We start from the raw sequence: 20,228 nt of genomic DNA on the forward strand, positions 1-20,228 counted from the left end.
GTTTTCAGGACAAACACAACGAAATGGTGTCATTTAGCACACTGTTGTAGAAACTGAATGTATGACATTTTAAATCACTCCATAAATTACAGTTTAAAGCATTTAGTGCTCAACCAAGCCCACACACTTCCCAGAAAAAAGAAATGGTAAGAAATGATGTACATACATTTCTGCACTGTCCCCATATCACCATTATTCACAAGGACTGTTGTTTTCCTTATAGATTTCTGTATAAATTAAGCTATGTATGGTACAGTGCCATTTTGAGAAGCATCGTTTGTTGAGAAAATAAATCCAATGTTCAATTTTTTTAAATCTCCACTTCAAAATTGCAAATATAAAATAAAAAGACAGATGCACTTTAAAGGTTCTGGTGTCTTTTTTGCCCTTACTTTTGGGTTTGTTTCACGTGATTGTCATAATCGCTTTGCTAAATTGTTTCAGGGGGACAGTGCTCACGAGACACGCGCTCCGTATATAAGAGCTCTGAGCCTCTGGGGTGATTCAAAACCCAACCGACAACCGCTGGTGAGCAGAATGAACAAACGAGCGGGCAGAGTTGATACACCACTGTGTGACTTCCGCCCTCCCTCCGCCTAGTGTAAAAATAGAGAAACGAATGCGAATGCGTCGGGGTCAGTACATCATAAGGGAAGGCGCTAACATGATAACTGGCGCTTCGCGCTCGGTGCAGAGCGGCGAGCCTGGCGCCATTAGCGGTTAGCCTCCTGCGCCTGAGAGACAGAGAGTCTAGTGTCCGTGGAGTCTCCGTGGTGCAGCTTGTTTACCTAAGGAGATATGCACGAACGCAACCCACTCGATCCTCAGGTCACTGCTGGGGATGTCACCTCCATGGGGTTACCCTGGTGAGGGGAACCTCCTGCCATGGCAGAAGGATGTATCTACAGGTCACAGAAAAAAAGAAAGATACATACTTTTATGATTATGTAATTGCAAGAAAACCCTTGTTTAATATTATTTCCCAAAATAATATGCCATTGTTATTCACAATCCCTAATAACTACTTAAAATATAATTCAACAGAAATAAATCAGCCCTACTTTGTTCATTTAAGTTAATCTTGTTGTGGTCTCCCATGGCATCCTGTTTCACCGGGGTACAAAAAAGCGAAGTGATATCCATCACCATGGGGAAGCACAAAAAAAGAAAAATGTCTTTTGAGTCTCGGAAGTCAAGAGATAAGAGTTTAAAAACAGTGCAACTGTGCTATACCCGCCCTGTAGAGGCCACAATGCATCTTGCACCTTGCCCCCACTCACATTGAGGCAGATGGTTTGGGAGGCAAATCAAAACTCAAGGGCATTTTGAAAGGGTTGCCAGGAAAAAGAACGCCTCCATTGAGGGCCATCAACCAAATTAAGTGTCTGGATTTTGCTGAACAGAATTGGAACTTCGATGGAAACCAGATGTTTTGGTCAGATGAGAAGAGATTGAGCTTTTTGGCCACACGCACCAGCATAGGTTTTGAAGTGAGATGAAGGATGCTTATGTTGAAAAGGATATCATACCTACTGTGAAATACGCACGTCGGTGGATCTTTCATGCTATAAATTTGTTTTCATCTACTGGTCCCCGGAAGGTCAGAGGAATCACAAGCTACTGCAAGTACCAAGACAATTTTGGCAAAACCTGTTTTCGTCTGCCAGGGAGCTCAAACAACTCAGCTACAAACAGAGATTTTGGCAAAACAATTATCCCAAGCATACATCAAAATCAACTGATCAGGAGACGGTTAAATGACCACAAATTTATTGCTTTTCAAGGGCAATCTATGTCTCCAGACTGAGACCCCCCCAACTGAAAATTTGTGGTTTGAATTGAAGATGGTGGCCTACAGACACAGACCAAATGGATCTGGACGCTCCTGAGATGTTCACCAAGTGTAGTGACATCCCTGCAAAGTTAGATAATGAATAAAATGCTAAATTCATTTACCGGCATAAATACACTGGCGACGTGGACAATGTCTAAGTACGGTGAATTATTGTTTGTCATCATCATTAACATCATCATTATCATCAACCGCATCATCCTCATTTTCAGGCCTGCCTCTTCACCTTTGACCCCCAACAAAGCCGCTTTAAGCCGCGGGTTTTGTCTCTGACATCATCATCCGCAGGCACGGCCGGGGCCAGCCGGTGGGATTTTCAGCCTCCCTGTGTGTTCCAACGCCCTGGAACACGGCCAGGAGCGGCTCGGGAAATGACAGAAAAACACCAGCGTTTATCCCCGCTTTCTCTTTTAAACCGACCTCCCCCCCTCCTCCTCCTCCCCCCGCCCCTTTCTGAGCGATGGTACGGTCCATGTATCACTCAATCAGCGGAATAACCCTTAGTCACAGTTGTTCAGATAATGACCCAACCGACCCCCCCCACCCCCCTCCACCGTATTCCTCTTTTAAACAGCCCTCATTTACAGGCTTATCTCAGCTCCCAGGTCAATGGGGATAGGGTATCATAGCCAAAAGAGATAGATCACAGTCTCCCCTCCTCCCCCCGCAACCCCTCTGATTAAAGAATAATGACCTCCCCCTCTCTGCCCCCTCTCCTGGCCCTCCTGTTTTCTATCAGAAATTCTCTGCACGGCAACAGGGAATACAGCTTCGTAGCACAATGTAATTGACAGCAGCTGATATTTTATTTTCTGTGTGACCTTTGCCCTCTGAGGTGTGACACTGGGGGGGGGGGGGAGGTGGGGGGTAGGGGGAGGCAGCTTTCTGCTGACAGCTCAAAGAAGAAGATGATTAACGTATAGCCAACTGACTTTGTATTTGAAAATCAATATTGTAAAAATGCCAGTGCTGTTCTTCTGTTCTTCCTGAACCCAATAAAATGTGTTGTGCTAAGTGTCTTGTTTGTGAAAATGATATATAAACAGTGGTGTAAGTTTTATAAATTAGCTGTCAGGTCAGAGGTTGGGTTGGAGACTAGAGGGTTGCAGGGTTCAGTCTCGACTCCTCAGGATAGTGCCACACCTTAATTGTTCAAGCAAAGTTCTAGCTCGCTTTGGATGGTTACAGTATGCATTTCCTAAATAACATCACGTAAAAAACCTTCATTGAAAATTAAAAGAATGACGTAGATACATTCACACCATAATCCAGAGCTATGAATTCAACCTGACAAGTACAGGTGAAATGTCAACGGCACCTGGCCCTGACATAGACCACGGGCTTTCACAGTAACATACTCCAATTTATTGGCAATCAACCTTGAGCTCACAGTCTGAATTGCATACAATTTCAATTTATTCCATGACAGTCATTTAAATAAATCTGGTAATGCTTTCCACTCTCTCTCCTTAATATATTCTTTTTTTAAAAGCGCAGAAAATGGTGTGAATTCCAGACTCCGAGAGGTCAGTCAGATTACAGGCAGCTGTGACCCCGTGGCGCGGTACCGAGGAAAGAGGCATTTCGACTTTTGACCCAGAACCCTGGCCGGAATTCTGAGAGGTCCAGTTTCATAACGAAGTGGGCTGTCATCGCACCGACAGTTATAGCGACTGAAACACACAGTGCCGATGGGGATATTCTGGATTAAGAAAACAATCAACGCAGCATCAAAACAATGATGACTTCACACTAAAGAACAACATATCGTCCAATACATTGTAGCAAATATGCGACAAATGCATGCACACACCGCATTGCACCATTCGAAGGTACCCCTTGTGGTATATAACTGTCATTCAAGTTAGAATTCATAACTGGAGATAACAGTATCTTATTGAGCCCTCGGGGTAGGGCAGGGACCAGTGTCCACGGCATATTACTGAGTTATGAAAAATACCACACTGGTCGCTCATAACGGCCCAGAACATTAAACATAGACACTCAGGCAACCTTATGGACTGAGTGACCCGTGCGAGAAGGTGAGTACTCTGTGACCTGGTAATATCACTATGCCATAGTTCAGCCTTTCCTGAGTAAATATTTAATCAGTGCTTTATGGTCTGTGGGCAGGGGCGGACAGAGAAGAGACATCTGGATTAACTTCAGCAGCCGGTGAGCCGCAAGCACAAATACATACAAACAGAAATAAACACGCGCACAAACACGCAAACTTTGCTTCTATTTGGGATCCCTCGCTGATTATGGTTTCTTTCTAGGACTTGCAGTTGGCGTCTTGTGTGGGAGGATGGTCTGGCCAACACTGGTGCAAAGACAGCTGGATGGGCCTATCGTCAGCCAGCAGGTCTCATTGCAATGGGGGGCAGGGAAACTTGGCGGTACTTGGCGTTGGTCCTTTTGTCCAGGCCCAACAACTTATTTTTGCTCTACTGGATGTTTGTGGTCCAGTCCTGATCGAGGTCCAGTTTTTTCCAATTTTTTGGTCTTAAAGTGGCACGTTTTGAGGCGAGATTTGATATTATCCTGCAGTTTTCTTCCTCTGTTTCCCTCGGCCTTGAGTCCCTGCAAGTAGCATTGTGGCAGCAAGCTCCCGGTGGAATCCCAGTCCTTGCAGACATTTTGCGTGGTGTTTCTTACAGTACATACTAGTTGCAAACATGGTGTTTAGCCAGGGGCACAACCTAAATCCAGTGGCAAGAGAACCAAGACAATTAACCAGCCCTATAGGAACAAGAAAATATAATGGCCCTTCCACTACTGACCTAGACCACAGCTCATCTACCTGACTAAAGTGGGTTGTTTGCTGAATTAGCCACTTGCTCACCACCCAGGACTTTCCCTCAGGGTTTCGTCATTTTGTCCAGCCCTCTCCCAACGACCCACAAGGCAGTGGGGGCAGTGGACGGTAGGTGCCAGGGTGCCTTCACAGTGGGCCGGAACATCATGTCTCTGGGGCTCACTGCTACTGGATTGCATGGCGCCCATTTTATGTGAGCTGGCAAGGAGAGGCACAGTAGAGGTCGTGATGATAGAGAGGCAATCTTCTGGACAGGGAGACTTGTGCATTCAGCTCCCCGCTTCACCACATGGTTCCACTTCAGCAAACATGTATCTCATGTTGTCCATTTGCTACTGCACTAAGTGAAGCACCTATACCATCCTTTGAGATGCTGTATCCCCAACCAGCTCACACACACAGACACACATACACACACACACACACACACACACACATACACACACACACAAACACATTCACACACACACGCACAGAGACACACACACACACAAACACACACACACGCACACAGACACACACAAACACACGCACACAGACACACACACACACACAAACACATTCACACACACACACACGCGCACACACACGCGCACACACACGCACACACACACGCGCACACACACGCACACACACACGCGCACACACACACACACGCACACACCCATGCACGCACACGCACAAACACACACACACACACACACAGACATGCCCGTAGGTGCACTGACGGTAGAACAGAATAATGAGCCCACGTTGTGAACAGAGCCACTCACTCAAGGCGGTCACAGCAAGCTCTCCACCCGTCTGTCCTGTGAGCACAAAGAGGAGCTCCACACCCTTTCAGAGAGAGCAGACCGGAGAATGGACTCGGATACTCAGGTAACGCGAAGCGACGGGATTTTCGAAACGAAAGCGCTGTTACACCAGCGTCACACTTAGCCTGGGCCTTTTGACTCAGAGGTAATCCTGCCCAGGCACAGACCCAACATGTCTGGCTGGCAGTGAACCGAAGGCAAGGGGCACAGCAGCGGAGGACAGAACTGCAAGCACAGCAAAGCGAAACGCCTTTCGCCGCTGAGCGGGCGAGCCGAAGCGGATCGACGCGTGTAACCCTTTTTTATACAGCGGCTGTTGCCCATCTGATAGTTGCGAGGAGAGATAAGCTGTAGACATTGATGATATTTAATAGCGCCAAGCAGCCAGATTCCCTCTCTGAGTTAACTGCTATTCCTTGAGGTGTTGTGAAAAGAATCAGCGCAGAACCGATTCTACTGTTGGTTTGGCAGCAGTGTAGTATAATGGGTACGGAACTGGTCTTGTAACCGAAAGGTCACGATTCCCAGGTAGGACACTGCCGTTGAACCCTTGAGCGAGGTACTAAACCTGCACTGCTGCAGTATATATCCAGCTGTATAAATGTCGTTCTGGAAAAGAATGTCCGCTAAATGCCTGTAATGTTATACAATGTAATGTTTGGTTTAGAGACGTGCCTGCCTGCCTGCCAGTCGGCTGAAATGATATGCAGAAGGCAGATAAAAATCACCATTCCTTTCAGGGGAACGAATCCGGCAATGGTTTGGCGTTCAGTCACGTTTTCAAATGTGTCACATATGTTCGCATAATGACCTTCAGCCAGGTTACCCCCCAGACATCTTGAGACAATGCGTGCTCTTACAAAGTGACCCTACATCACAGTGACAGAAATAGCACGTTTCAGTAGTTTCAGTAAAAGCACATCACCACATTTTTTCTTATTTCCCAGCATCTGACATTCTGTTCTGACGAGATAACATTGCGGAGAACTCTTCTGTCATTATTTTCACTTTTAGGTTGACAATTATGGGAACAAAAAAAAAAAAAAACAATTCCTTCACTGAGGACATAGATGATGTGTGGCATAAAGGAGACAGGTTTGATAATACAGTCATGTTTTTATATTTCAAATACAAGACTGTGAAGAGATTGTCTCTTCACACTGACTGAAGTTAATTGCATTTCTGAGAAAACACACAAGACATATGGCACAAGAGGACCCTTAAAACTGCTTGTTTGAGATAAGTGTCTTTTTTCTTTTAGAAAGTTTGAGGGAATTAAGCTAATCTAATCGCATAATGTGTTGATCACGATAAAATAAACATGAGTTCTTGACATTTATTAGGGAAAGGAACAGGCCTCAAAGATACTTGTGTGTTTAATGTCAAACCTGAACAGAAATGCAGTACACTCAGAGATATGCCCTGCCACAGGTAGAAGACAAAACCAGCATAACCTCAGAGGATTCACTGCAAGATGCAACCCACAGGTAAGCCTAAAGAACTGAACAACCAGATTTGCGAAAAAGTACACTAAGAAAAACTGTAGTGTCCTGGAACAAAGTTTTATGGACAAATGAAATGAGTATTAACCGGTACCAACAATAATTGTGTCACTGTACAAATACTTACGGACTGCACTGTATTATATAATACACACACACACACACACACACATGGGTTAGCATATACATCCCCAAGTCTATTTTTAGAATGTTTTCATCATCATGCCTGTATACATTCCCATTTTGAAAACATTATAGAAAATTGCATGATGAATTCATACAGCCTGGAGTAGGGTGGATGGCTTTTCAGGGAAATAAAAAAAATTACATTCTAAATAAGAAAACCACTCATAGTCTTGGGGAAAAAAATATTGTGGCAGGTATATTAGCATACATTGCTCATGCAGCTACATCAGAGCACTAATGTCACTGTGCTCCACATAAAGTGAAGGTTGTAGTTACTGCATTAGCATGTGAGTGACTAAGCTAATGGCCACCTCTGCTTCACCCCTCAATGGTTTCTCCACGTGTTGCCATAGCATATATTTGATTTTACATTATATTTCCATTATGTGCCCTGCGGTGGACTGATGACCTCCGGGGTGTATTCCTGCCTCTTGCCCAGTGCATGCTGGGATAGGCTCCAGCTCAACCGTGACTCTGACCAGGAATAAGCAGTTTGATAATGGATGGATGGGTGGGCAGATTTCCACCGTGTAACATACAGTTTTATATTTAGATCCCTGTTCTTTTTTAATGGATTTAAATTACCATTCATTCACACTTTGACTTTGGTCAGCCCAGTGACAAGGTGCCCCACCGTATGAAGTTGAATCTTGGGAACTGACCTTAGCCAGTGCTGGCGGTAGCTGTAGAGGCCCAAGGAGCCCTGTCATGTCACTCAGCGGCTGCTCCTCTGGCTGATGAGGCACCAGCTCTCTGATTGCATCAGCTGTAAAAGCAGTGCAGTCGTTCAGCACAATGAAGCAGCTGGTGGCTCCACAGCAAATGAGGATAATGTACTATAAAATCATTGCAAAATTAGCACAATGACTGCATCAGATCCACATTATTCGTAATGCAGTCAATTAAGGGATGCTTATAGATCAACCAGCGTGGATCCGACAGTGAAAAACGACAGTAGGCCGTAACGATCTATCCCAGAACGCTGGAGCATATGTTCCTGGCACTCTGACAGGTGATCTTCTGGGGAAGTTCCCCCAGGAAACCCCCACAACACCCACTCCCTACCCCCGCCCCCTACCTCCCCCACCCCACCCCCCCCACCCCCCACCCCAAAACAGAAGTGGGAATGCCATTGATTTCCGTACGGAACTCTTCTGTTCCCAAATGGAAAACTACTGAGCAGGGCTAATTAATTCATAAATGTGAATTACCTTTATCCGGCCAACTTATAATAACTCCTTGATATATGATCTGTGGGTTTGTTTTCGAATAATAATAGATTAGTCACTGGCAGACAACTCTTAAACTGTAGTTGATGCGTGATCTGTAATAGCTGGAGCACATATAGTTCTTTTCATGTTTCCACAGGACATTCACTGATATTTTAAATGTCCTTCCGTCAATCAACTGTTATTAATGTAGTCTTCAGCTATTTGTCCGCTTGAACGATTCAGATAATGAGGCACAATGACCACTGTTTCTTCCGCAAAAAATAAAAGAATATTAAAAGTTGTGCGTCGCTGATCTTTCAAATGTGTGAATTAGTGTCATTGGCATAGAAAAGGAAGATATCAAAATGGCACTGATACATAAAAGCTGTACATAAGTTTGAGCACTGGCATTAATGCATGACTCTGTCCTCTGGAGACTCTGGGTTCAGGCTGTTGGTATGCTAGGCCGCTGCTGTGTGAAGGGAGGACAGGACATCTTGAGACGTCACGTGCTCCTCACAGCTGAGACCCATTTTTGGCCTCTGTTGGTCGGGAAATGGAGGGGAAATACCTGAGGTGAAAACCCCCCCACAGCCCAATTTAATATGTAATCATTTTATACTAGAATACAAATGATCTATTAATAGGCCTCTATAAGGAAGACAGATTGACGTGAATGAATATATTTTTTGTTATTTAAAAACAGATTGTAGACTGGGCTATTGAAGCCACTGAGACTGAAGACTGGATTCAAAATTTATTTTTGAGTATTTTGTGGAGCCTCGAAAAAAAGAAAAAAAAACCCCACTCAACTCAAGCTTTTTTTGCTGCTCCAGAATTCATTAGAATTTTGAGTGCGATATTGCACTGGAGCACTAGGGCTGCATTTGCTGTCAAACTCATTTTACTGTTGAATCTGTGCGCAGAACTCCTTGATCACACTTGACATGGCCTGATTTCCCCTCCGAAGAGCCGCATATCTGAGTCTGTCTGCTCTGCCGAGGAGGTTTCGAGGTTTCGTAAATAATTGCAAAGCACTGCAACGCAGGCTGCTTAAGCAAACAGCTACCGGTTCACGGGGTCCATCGAACGCGATAACGGAATTAAACAGGACTACGCCGTGATTAGAAAGCAACCTTATCATAAAAGGCATGATTCCGCCTAACCACCTCATGAATGAACGGACAAGGAAGTGAAGAAGAAGAAGAAGAAGAAGAAGAAGAAGAAGCATACAGTATGAACCCTGACCAGAAGTGTGACCATGTAAGGCCTCGGGGAACCTGAGCTGAGAAGAACATGTGTCGGGGGGGTTTGAGTTTTAAGTGGACAGAAGGACAGCTCATCCTTACGGGAGACCCGCGGAGGCCCCCCGGTCGGGGGGGGGGGGGGGGGGGGGGGGGGCGTAAATGTGGGAGGGGGAATACCGCGGTCTGGAAATGTCAAACCGTCCCCGCCTGGTGTATTTAAAGACACGAAGAGTGACCTGCCCCTGTCATTTGTCACGACAGTCACATGTCTGCGTTGTGTCATGGTTTCAGCCCTTAAGAGAAGCCCTCTTCCGCGTCTGCAACACAGCACACATACAGTACGCGGGGACTGGACAATGATTATAGCAACGGTCCCGGCACTCGAAGGTCACGGGTTTGAATTGCGCTATTCGCTGGGTCGTGGCGGTTGAACCCTTAAGCAAAGGCCTAATAAAACGCCCGACCATGTGAATTGAGTTAAAGAATGTACAGGGGAAATGAACAATGCAACTGAAGGTGAATAATTATGATTACCACAAAGACAGCTGAGATTTCTAAGGGTAGAGAGCATCATTCCTAAACATCCCTCCTCCTGTCCTACCAAATGGGGACTGGGTAAAGGTATGAAAGCTACAGTAAGGGCCCAGCTCGTAGTGTGGCTTAAGGACAACTAAATGGAGTATGGGAGGGAACAGTCATAAATTATTGGTGAGGGGAAGGCAATCCAGAAAATGACTAAGCAGTACACAACTTAAAAAGACATACAAAGACATAATAATTGCAACAAAGATACAGTACCACTGCAGCAAAAAACACGCAGGTGTTTTGGCAAGGGGGAAAAAGGAAAAATAAAATGAAATAAATAAAAAAGACAGTCGCATGAGGATGTGAGGCTCCAGGGTACATGGTATGACCCAGACAGTCCAATCACCATGGAAACACCTCCAGGTGGAACCTCCAAGCACAAATGCAATGGCAAGACCCATCTGTGTCTGCAGCCCATATTGTGCGGATTTTCAGAAACTAACCGCACACCGCTTAACACGGAAGTGTGCGGTTTATTCAAATTAAATAAATAAGCACTTGACACACAGTATAAGAGCACACATTTCAGCGTGCGATACGATATTGTGGCTTGTGCTCGATATGGATTTTCAAGCAGGAGTTATTCAAGCGGAGTGTTTTTAAAATGTGTGCTTCATTTTTTGGTGTGTTCCGTTGCTGAATGCTTCCCTTTGATCTATGGAGAAAAGCTGAGAACAATGGCGCTGTATTTTGAGCATGATCTCATTTCCAGATGCAAAAAAAAAAAATAGAACAATTTACATTACAGCCAAGGGAACTGCTTAAATATGCAGTCTAATGCCTGTGCATTTTCAAGTCACACAAGCCAAGGGTTTCACCACCACGTACACAGCAAACCCCCGCTGCAGAACCACAGGGACACTGGCTCCTTGGCTCCTCCCCCATGCTGACCTCACCAGTTTGAAGGTGACCACTGCCCAGTCCTCATCGTTCTTAAGGCGCGTGTGAAGAACAGAGGATCACCTTCGGGCTGTGGCCTCTGTCCTAAACTGGCACGCTCCGATACAGCGTGTTTGTCGCGGGGCACGGCCGTGTTGATACAAGCCGAGTTATCGGTTTCCTCAAGGACCTCCGAGCCTTTCTCTGCCTCGCAAGAAGGTCATCGCGAGCTAAATAAAGCCTTGCGCCAATTCCCCCCCCCCCCCACCCCCCCACTCCCTAGGAGCACTCAGGTCTTTCACAAAAGCCGTCTGTTTAAAGCACAAAAAGCCCCTGTCTACCTGTGGAATGCAAAGAACTCAAGTGGGAGATGGACTGACCTCGACCTTTGACCGTGCCCCCCCCCCCCCCCCCCCCGCAGTCACACCATTGACACTGTGTAATGGATCATTTCCTGCTAGCACCGTGCTTGTAAGCCATTGTTGAACATTCGCCCTTTAGTCTCTTTAGTCCACTGCTCTGGGAGTCATGCTTTGTTACTTCAATTATCTTACATTTGTAATTGAGACTGAACTGACAATCAAACCGTTACTTTCCTACTGTTACATTGACATAAATATGGCTAATGGGCTTTGCGTCAGGTGGATGAGGAGCTATGTTCCGGGTTCTGGGGACAAAAAAAGTATCAGGACAATGAGAGTAGTTGCCCTGGCAACAGGACCAAACTAATTCTGCAGCAGGGTCTGATTGGTTGCCTTGACTGAGCCTTTTTTGAGTTTTACAGCCTGCAACCGAGACCACAAATAATCTCTGGAGAAGATGATAGTACCTAGTGCATAAATTTTAAGGCTAGATGACCACCATTCCAAATGGTAATATAATAAACAATAACATACAAAAAAACCTATTATTTCACTTTCTCTACATCTTCAGTTCAAACTACTGACTGATGGAAAACTGATGGATTTTTTTAGCATCTTGGCCTATGGTGGACCTTAGCATGATCACAATTTCACCTCCCTTGATAAGCATGACTATGCCCACTGCTGACAAGCACAGAAATACATTCTTGAAAGAATGCAAAAACCGGGATATGCGATCAGAAAACCTTGACCTACTTTGTGCCTTGTTCCAGGAGATTTCTCTTGCGTGTGTGACAGTGGACACACAGAAAACCGAATGTTTCAAGAACAAACTACAGAACATACGTACTGGAGGACTTGAAATGATGTCACCGATAAGACTGAGAAATGACCGCGCAATGTCAGATCGTCTGTCAGAGACAAGTCCTATTAATATTTACCCCAATCACTCTCAGGTCTTTATCAAAGAATAGATGTTTTTTTTTTATCTGCTAAAGCCTTTAGCTAAAAGCTTGTTTTATACATTTTGGCATGCATACTCAGCAATTATGTGGCCACATTTCCCAAAAGGCACACACGGTCATTAATTAGATAATATCACTGGTAATGCGTTTGACAATATCAGAGATACTGAGAGACAATGAGATGCAGAACACAGAGGTCAGCAGGACTCACAGGACTCTTTGCTGTGTGCCTGGTGCTGATTGGCTGATGTATTTTGCCGCAGTGAGTCACCAGTGGCTGGGAGTGGACCAGGCCTATTGCAAGGTTGGCGACGGGGAGATTAAGATGGACTAAGACCATGACACGGCAATCAGTCACACCGCCTCCCCCCACCCGGATTCTAGGCCCCTCTCCTGCTGGTCCCAGCTCCCCACAGCGCTTGGTGGGGCAATTTCCTTTTGGACAGTCCGTCTGTTAAGAGTGCGTTTCAATATTTTCTGGTTTTACTGTTTATCCTGATTTGTAATGCCTGATGTTTCCAGACTTGTAATGCCTGATGTTTCCAGACTTGTAAGGTAACAGCTGTACAAATGGCCCCTCACTCACTTGACACAGAAAGGCTTTCAACAAGTGATATTAAGTGAATTGATTATTCGTATTTGCAGCTGGATTCATTTGATTGTCGATGAGACAATCCCCTTTTAGTTTTACATACTTTATGTAACATCAGGCAGCAATCGGTGAGGTTCAAATTTTATAGAATGGATTTGTTTAGATTAAATTTGTGATTTTTAATTGCACATGCATTTTACTCCTCTGGTCTTTCAGTCGCAGCTGGTTTTGGACCTCTCCAATGTAACATCATCCAATACAGAGTGAAGTTTTTTTTAATTTTTTGATTCAGCATAATAAAACAAACTAAATAAAAGAAATGGGAGCTTGCTTGCTTTCTCTGTGTAACAGTTCCAAAAATGCACCATTCGCCCATTGAGATACAAATTAGATGAACCCATAACTGAAAATCTGAAACCCATTTTGTATGCCTCACTGATTTTTTCTAATTCATCCGCCAATGAAAATGACCCAGAAGACAGCCCTGCGGCAGACCCAAACCTCTGCGTTTTTCCTTCTCCGATCACAGAGGCCCCGGGAGCAGTCATTACGAGGAAAAACAGCGTATTTATAGAAATCTGCGGAGAGAGAAAAAGCCTGGAACAACTTGTCGCGCGATTGTATGGAAGGTTATATTTAATGAAAGGAAACATCAACACACCGGTTGTATGGTTGTTGCCATGGTTTCCTCCTCGGCAGAGTTGGAAATTCTTGCTGCGGCCCCCGAAGACAGGCGTGGACGGCGCAGCGTACGCGGACAGCGACGCGAACAGCAAGGAAAACACAGCGGCAGACATGGGCTCGGTGCGACGAGGTCGGTGAGCCGTCCTCATGTTAAAAAAGGTTTAACCTTCCGAGACTTGGATAATCACGTAAGAGGACCTCACGCCGGAATAATAAAACAAACAGCGAAATCCCACAGGCTTCCCGTAACTGCCACATGGTGTTACATTAATGAAGAAAACCTCGGCGATACCAAACCACGTGCCTGACCTACCCGGTGGCTTTCCTTAAAAAGGCCTTCCAGCCTTCGTTGCAACCAGCAGGGGAAAGAATAGCTACGACAATAAAATCTGCCCATTAGAAATTACAAATAGCTGTTTAAAAATAATGTTTAAATTGGGAATGATGGAACTTTGATGCATTTAATATTGAGGTCTGGGTACACAATAATGAAAAAAACAAATTTCATGACAAAACAAAATTTCGTAGAACATCCTAGTTCCATAAAAAAAGAAATATATATATATATATATATATATATATATATATATATATATATATATTGCAGAAAATGTTTTTATATAAAAAAAATGATGGGATTTTAAATGGGTTACAGTGCTGTTACCTTAAAATGTACAATACTACCTCACACTACCTCAAAACATACTTAATTAAAACATAATTTCAGAGAAATAATCATTATTCAAATGGACATTTGTATTTGTGTCTTTCAGTATCTGTCTTTTATGAATCCTGTTGAATGACAAAAAAGTTTCTGTAGTTTAGAGTGACCATTTCCTCAGTCAGCATGTCATGTTCTGTGAAATTTTGACATGAAGTGAGCTTGTCTGTCACAATACAAAAATTCAAACAAGATTTGATTGACAGTTTGCTGATGGGACGCAGTGTTAGCAGTGAGAATGATCAATGATGTTGTTGTTATTATTAGTGACAGAAGGCACTGACATTCATTGCTAGTAAATCCCCAGCAGCACCAATGATGACAGTCAGAAACTTTAACAAAACTCCAGAGCTTTAAGCATGGAGCATCTCCTATTTCCACAGTGATTAAATCACAGAGGGAAATGACGTCACTTTATTATAAATATCTTTAACTGTAAGAATACACTCTAGGTGTCCTGTACTGTTCTTATGTCTGGAAGAGGATGTTGTAGTTGGCAGCTGGTTAGGCCGTGATTTTACTTAAAGCTGACATCTCTCTCTATCTCTCTCTCTCCCCCCTCCTCTCTGTCTCTCTTTCTCTCTCTCTCTCTCTCCCCTCCTCTCTCTTCTCTCTCTCTCTCTCTCTCTCTCTCTCTCTCTCTCTCTCTCTCTCTCTCTCTCACTCTCTCTCTCTCTCTCCCCCCCTTCTTCTCTCTCTCTATTTCCGCTGCCTCCTAAAAGTTGGAGGTTCACTCCTGACGGATCTGGCTAGCGACCTGCGTGGCATTTCCCAGCCATGGAGCGCTAATCCCCGTCACCCTGAGAGTGGAAACTCTAACGGTTCGGCCACTCCCCTTCCCTTCTCCTTCTCCTCCCGTCTGCGTGTCGTCTGTGAGACAGAACTCTCCCCTACAAAAAAAGGCACGGGTGGCTGCTGGCTCTCCAAAGCAGAACATCTCCAATGAGAGAGATCCCGTCAAAAGGCCCAGGCCACCTGCTCAATTCTCAACCTCAATTCCTCTCTCCCACTCCAGGAGGTCACCATTATAAATGAATTATCTCCCTCCCACTCTCTCTCTCTCGCTCCCTCGCTCTCTCTCTCTCTCTCTCTCTCTCTCTCGCTCCCTCGCTCTCTTTCTCTCTCTCTCCATCTATACACTTCCCATTATATAACTATAGAAAGTTGCAGTATGTACGGCAGGCAGTTATCCAGCCTAAGCCTTCATCATGTCTATGCCTGTGGAACACTTATCTCCCTGCCACAGCTGCGCGCCAACTCATCCATGTATTCATGACCAAGAAACGGAGAGAGAGAGAGACGGAGGGAGAGGGCTCTTCATGCAACGGCAACAATGGGGGAGAGTCTCGCAGTATACACCCAGTTAAAAGCTCCTTAACCCAGCATCACATTAGCGTTTCCTCTCCTCTCTTTCAGGGCAAAATGGGAGCCCTCAAAGGGATAGCAGCGGAACAGAGGTACGGCGCTGTACTCCACAGTTCTTATGGTGCCCTTTATTTTCCAGCGAGGATCGGTTTGTCCTGAGGAAACAGCTTACATTTCTAGAAGGCTGGAACAACCAGCACTCGCACATGGGCTCCAAGACACAAAAGGAACCCAGACCCCTGTCCAGTCAAATGACGCAGAGGCCTCCAGACAGGTCTACTTCAGTCCATAGACACTCGAGAGTCCACCCCACCCCAGCAGTCTTCACAAACCCAACACAGTCCACTTTCTGAGGGAAGAAAAGAAACTGGAGCCACACGCATTAGGAATTCAGAGCGCATTCAGTGATTCACCGCTATTTATAAATAACGAATTCAACAACGCCAGGCAAAAAAAGCTTAAAAATAGCATCTTATTATACTGGATATGCTTCAGTGCTCATTTTTACTTCTGTATGGAAAAAAAATCGGATTCAGGGCATTTTAGCATACAGCCTCACTGCAGCAGACGCCGTGCCGAGGCTCGTCTTATGTAAAAGCAGAGAGTTAGAGGTAGGGCCCATTATTTCTTTTTTTAAAAACGACTCTGACAGCAGGAGCTGCCCTCTGATGCTAGGCAACCGGGGGGAAATGCACCGTCTGAGTTTTTTTCGGCGCCATTTTATATCTCCGCTCCAGTCGAGTTTTCTTGTCTCGTGTTTGTGCTCTCACGGGGCCCGTGGGGAGAGACAGAACTTGCAGCGAAACGTCCTTCTCCAGCCGAAATCCTCCGCCCGGGTAGCTTGAAGAGCCGAGGAGTGAGCGAGAGAAGTCCCCTCGGAGGGCGAATAAAGAAATATCGCCTCGCATAATTGAGCGCTGGGCCTGGGAGCCATTAAAAGTTTGAATCCTGTAGTCGGGCGCCGCCGTTTTTAACACGTTTGCCGCTTGTTACGCGCAAAACCGGCGAATTCCCTCGGGAAACCCCAGCCGTGTAAGCTGCACTTGTTCCTCTCTGAGGGGGAAAGTGTCTGACTGAATACAACCCGCGGAAGACATGGATCTGTAACATCTAGCGACATGTATATCCTTGGCTGTGGACTGTTGACAGCGCTAGTTTTTTTGCTATGCAAATACAATTTTGTCAAGTTAATTTAGGGGATCACAGAACATGCCAAACATCTGTAGATGAGGATTAACAGCTCATTTCACTAATATTGCATGGTTTTAAATGTTAGTTCTGGTTTACATGAGTATCCAGGGGAGTTGTAAAAAAACTTGGATGAAAGAGGCCAAATATTAAAGAAAGTCTAATTCCCTCACTCTAGAGTGAGACAGATTAATATGTAATATTACAACAGTATTGCTGGTATGTTATTAATAGAATAGTACTATCCAGAGACACATGAAAGACCCATCATGTCACACCTGCCCTGTTTGTGCAGCCTGATGAATCCCATCCTGTCCCCAAACTAACGTAGAGGATGAACTCTTCCTATGTGTTCGCTCCATTCAGCCACTCACATACAATCAAGAGCTGGGCCCAAATTACACTTATTTACTGCTACACCGCCTCAAATGTCAGGCTCTTGATTGTATGTGAGTGGCTGAATGGAGCAAACACATAGGAAGAGTTCATCCTCCACGTTAGTTTGGGGACATGATGAGATTCCCACTGTGAAACTGATGGAATCTATGGCAAAAAGTTACATGATCTTCAGTGATGTCTGTAGCCAAAAAAAAACACTTTCGGAGAGTCCCACTGAGATGTGTCACATCGTGTCCTGCGTGCCTGTGCGCATCCTCCGCTCATTAAAATGCATGGAGTCGGTCTGATTAAACGCGGTGGTTCTCTTACACATAAATAGTATGACCTTAACAAGGTAACTCTAACCCTTTTTTTCCGAGACGGCTGGAAAGGCCGAAAGGAAATCCGCTGAGGCTTTGTGATCCTGTTCACACCCTGGATACATCTGGCCACTGCTCTCTTAGTCTATCTCTCCCTCCCTCACTCTCTCTCAGCCATCCCCTTTTCCCAATCATGCTGCAAGAGCTTAGATGGTCCTTGCACGAACTCATTGATGTGCATTATTATTATTATTATTAGTAGTAGTAGTAGTAGTTGCAGAAACAGCAGCTGTGTAATGTTATTAAATTGACAAGTAAAAAAAAGATCACTTTGTTCTCCATTCTATATTCTCTTCACTCATTGTTAAGCAGACCAATTTGTCAGCTGTGCTTACCATGGCATGGTTGTACTGTGTGAATGTGAGAAGGAAAGATGCCTTACGGAATAAATAAGATATCATGTGTAATAACATACAATAACAGCAACACACATTGGGACACAGCAACACACACACACACACGGCCATTTCTACTCCCCTTTAAAAATTTCTCACACACCAGGCATCATCTCTCTTGTCCTTACAAAGCATTGTGTCTTAAAATGAGAGAGACAAAGAGAGAGCGAAAGAGAGAGAGAGAGAGCAAAGCAGTTCATTTTTCACCAAGGCTGAGAGTAACTGAGAGGTGAATGCATCTCGTATACATGACTACATGAAAACCTTCTCTGCGTCGTTCTTCGCGGTTTCTGTCTGTTAGAAGCGGGACAATGGGCCTGTGCATTGACACGGCAGTTAATCTTTCATTGTCCAGCTGCCGCGTGTGGGTGAGTTGACGCGTCATTAAAAAAGACGGCCTTTAAAATGAGATTAAATGGTACTGGAGGGGACTAGCCTTCACCAACTCCGCATGACCGTGACAGGTGTTTCTTCTGCCGGCTGAGGTAAATTTACTCTTCAACAATGGAGCCCTTTGGGCGTTTTGTTAGATGACGCTTACACACCTGCCGAGCATTTTAGAAAACACATGTGGCTGACAGCACAGCCAATCACCACGCGGGACGGACGGGCACGGATGGATAGGCTGGTGACGGACAGAAACCCACTCACCGCCACTACATCCCATGGCCTTGGGCCCAGTCCGGGCGAGCGCTGTACTCTATGGTTAGTCACTGTATATTTCCATCATTCGTGCTGCAAAACAATGGCAGGCTAATACTATGGACGTAAGCTATGGAGAAATGCAGTGAGAGTCATAAATGCAGTGAGTTTCATAAATAATTTACTAATAAAATTAATGAATTTTAAAATATGACACAAATATACTGTGCCATTATATAAAAAGTATACTTTTTTAAACATGGAGGAGAATATATGCTTTAACAGGATGCCTATGTTATAATGCTATGTCTTTGGAACTCTATGTAAAATGACTGATGATAACTCAAATGATCTTTGCTAATGTTTGCGCAGCTACATTATATTGTAACAGTGTGTCAAAACTACATTCAGTGATTTATTTGATAATTATAGCCAAACAAATGAATGACCATCATTTGAAATTGCATTTCTGAATCAAAATTACGCAAGCTAAATTTAGGTTTTTAATATTTAAACTTTAAATATTAAATATTCATTAATATAATCAGCAGATAGATACTGTTTCAGTTCCCTGTTGGTTGTTAATAATTAATCTGATGCTATTAGTCTTTCCTTGTTGTTTATTATGTAATCATTTTCCTCTCTGACACAAAAGTGCTGGACTGCATTTCAATGAGGTCCTGAATTATTACAAAGTCATCAGAAAGACTGAGCAATTTTGATAATAAAGCTATCACATATGAAAACAACAGGAAATGTTCCCTTAGATTTCAACAAATGAATCCTGCATAATTTATGCGTAGTTGAAATCAAAGTCATATTTTTTTATTCCTTGAAAAAAGAATAGAAAATGAAACGATTCAATGCTGATGAATATAAATGTCACAATAACATTCATTACCTTTGTTTTGATACCATGTTAATTTGTTTTCTGCACTAGCACTGGACTGGGTCTCTCTGATATAAAGAACTCTGCCATTGGGGTCAGCATCAACCATATTGTCTCACCTCAAAACAGACGGACCAGGAACCTCCGATACAAGCAAGTGACCTCTTAGCGTTGCCATTTTTTTAATCTAAATTTTTCATTCAACTGTGTCAAAATCAGGGTACATGACACGATGTTCAAAACAAAACTCCCGTTGGACTCTTGGTCACATTCCTACGTCACCCCCACAGGATTGGGCCCCAAAGACCGGGACAGATGGCCAGACCACACACAGGGCCCGGGACGTGTTTCACCAGCGTCGACTAGACATGTACTTACGGATTACGGTTCCATTTAGTGTCTGCTCAACTGCCATAACTGCCGATCTGAGTGCAGGGGGAAAAGACACCCCAGCCAGTGTGAGGGAGGGACAGAGGAGGCGCACACCTGGCCACCGCACCCACCCACCGGCCGGGCGCACGTGGAGGCCTTGATGGTTTTCTTCTGCTTTCTTCTCTGTCCTGTCTCTGCTG

The 20,228-nt window shown here is 44.5% G+C and overlaps 1 long non-coding RNA gene across 1 annotated transcript in view; it reads right to left on the minus strand.

Moving 5' to 3' along the window:
* Positions 1 to 228: 228 nt before the first annotated feature.
* LOC118231151 overlaps positions 229 to 20,228 on the minus strand; it is a 52,253-nt gene continuing 32,253 nt past the window's right edge. Inside the window, exon 3 of the long non-coding RNA XR_004766013.1 lies at positions 229 to 902. This is a non-coding gene — a long non-coding RNA (uncharacterized LOC118231151). The remainder of the gene's footprint in view (positions 903 to 20,228) is intronic.

This window comes from Anguilla anguilla, chromosome 7 (assembly GCF_013347855.1).
Source record: "Anguilla anguilla isolate fAngAng1 chromosome 7, fAngAng1.pri, whole genome shotgun sequence".
NCBI lineage: Eukaryota > Metazoa > Chordata > Actinopteri > Anguilliformes > Anguillidae > Anguilla > Anguilla anguilla.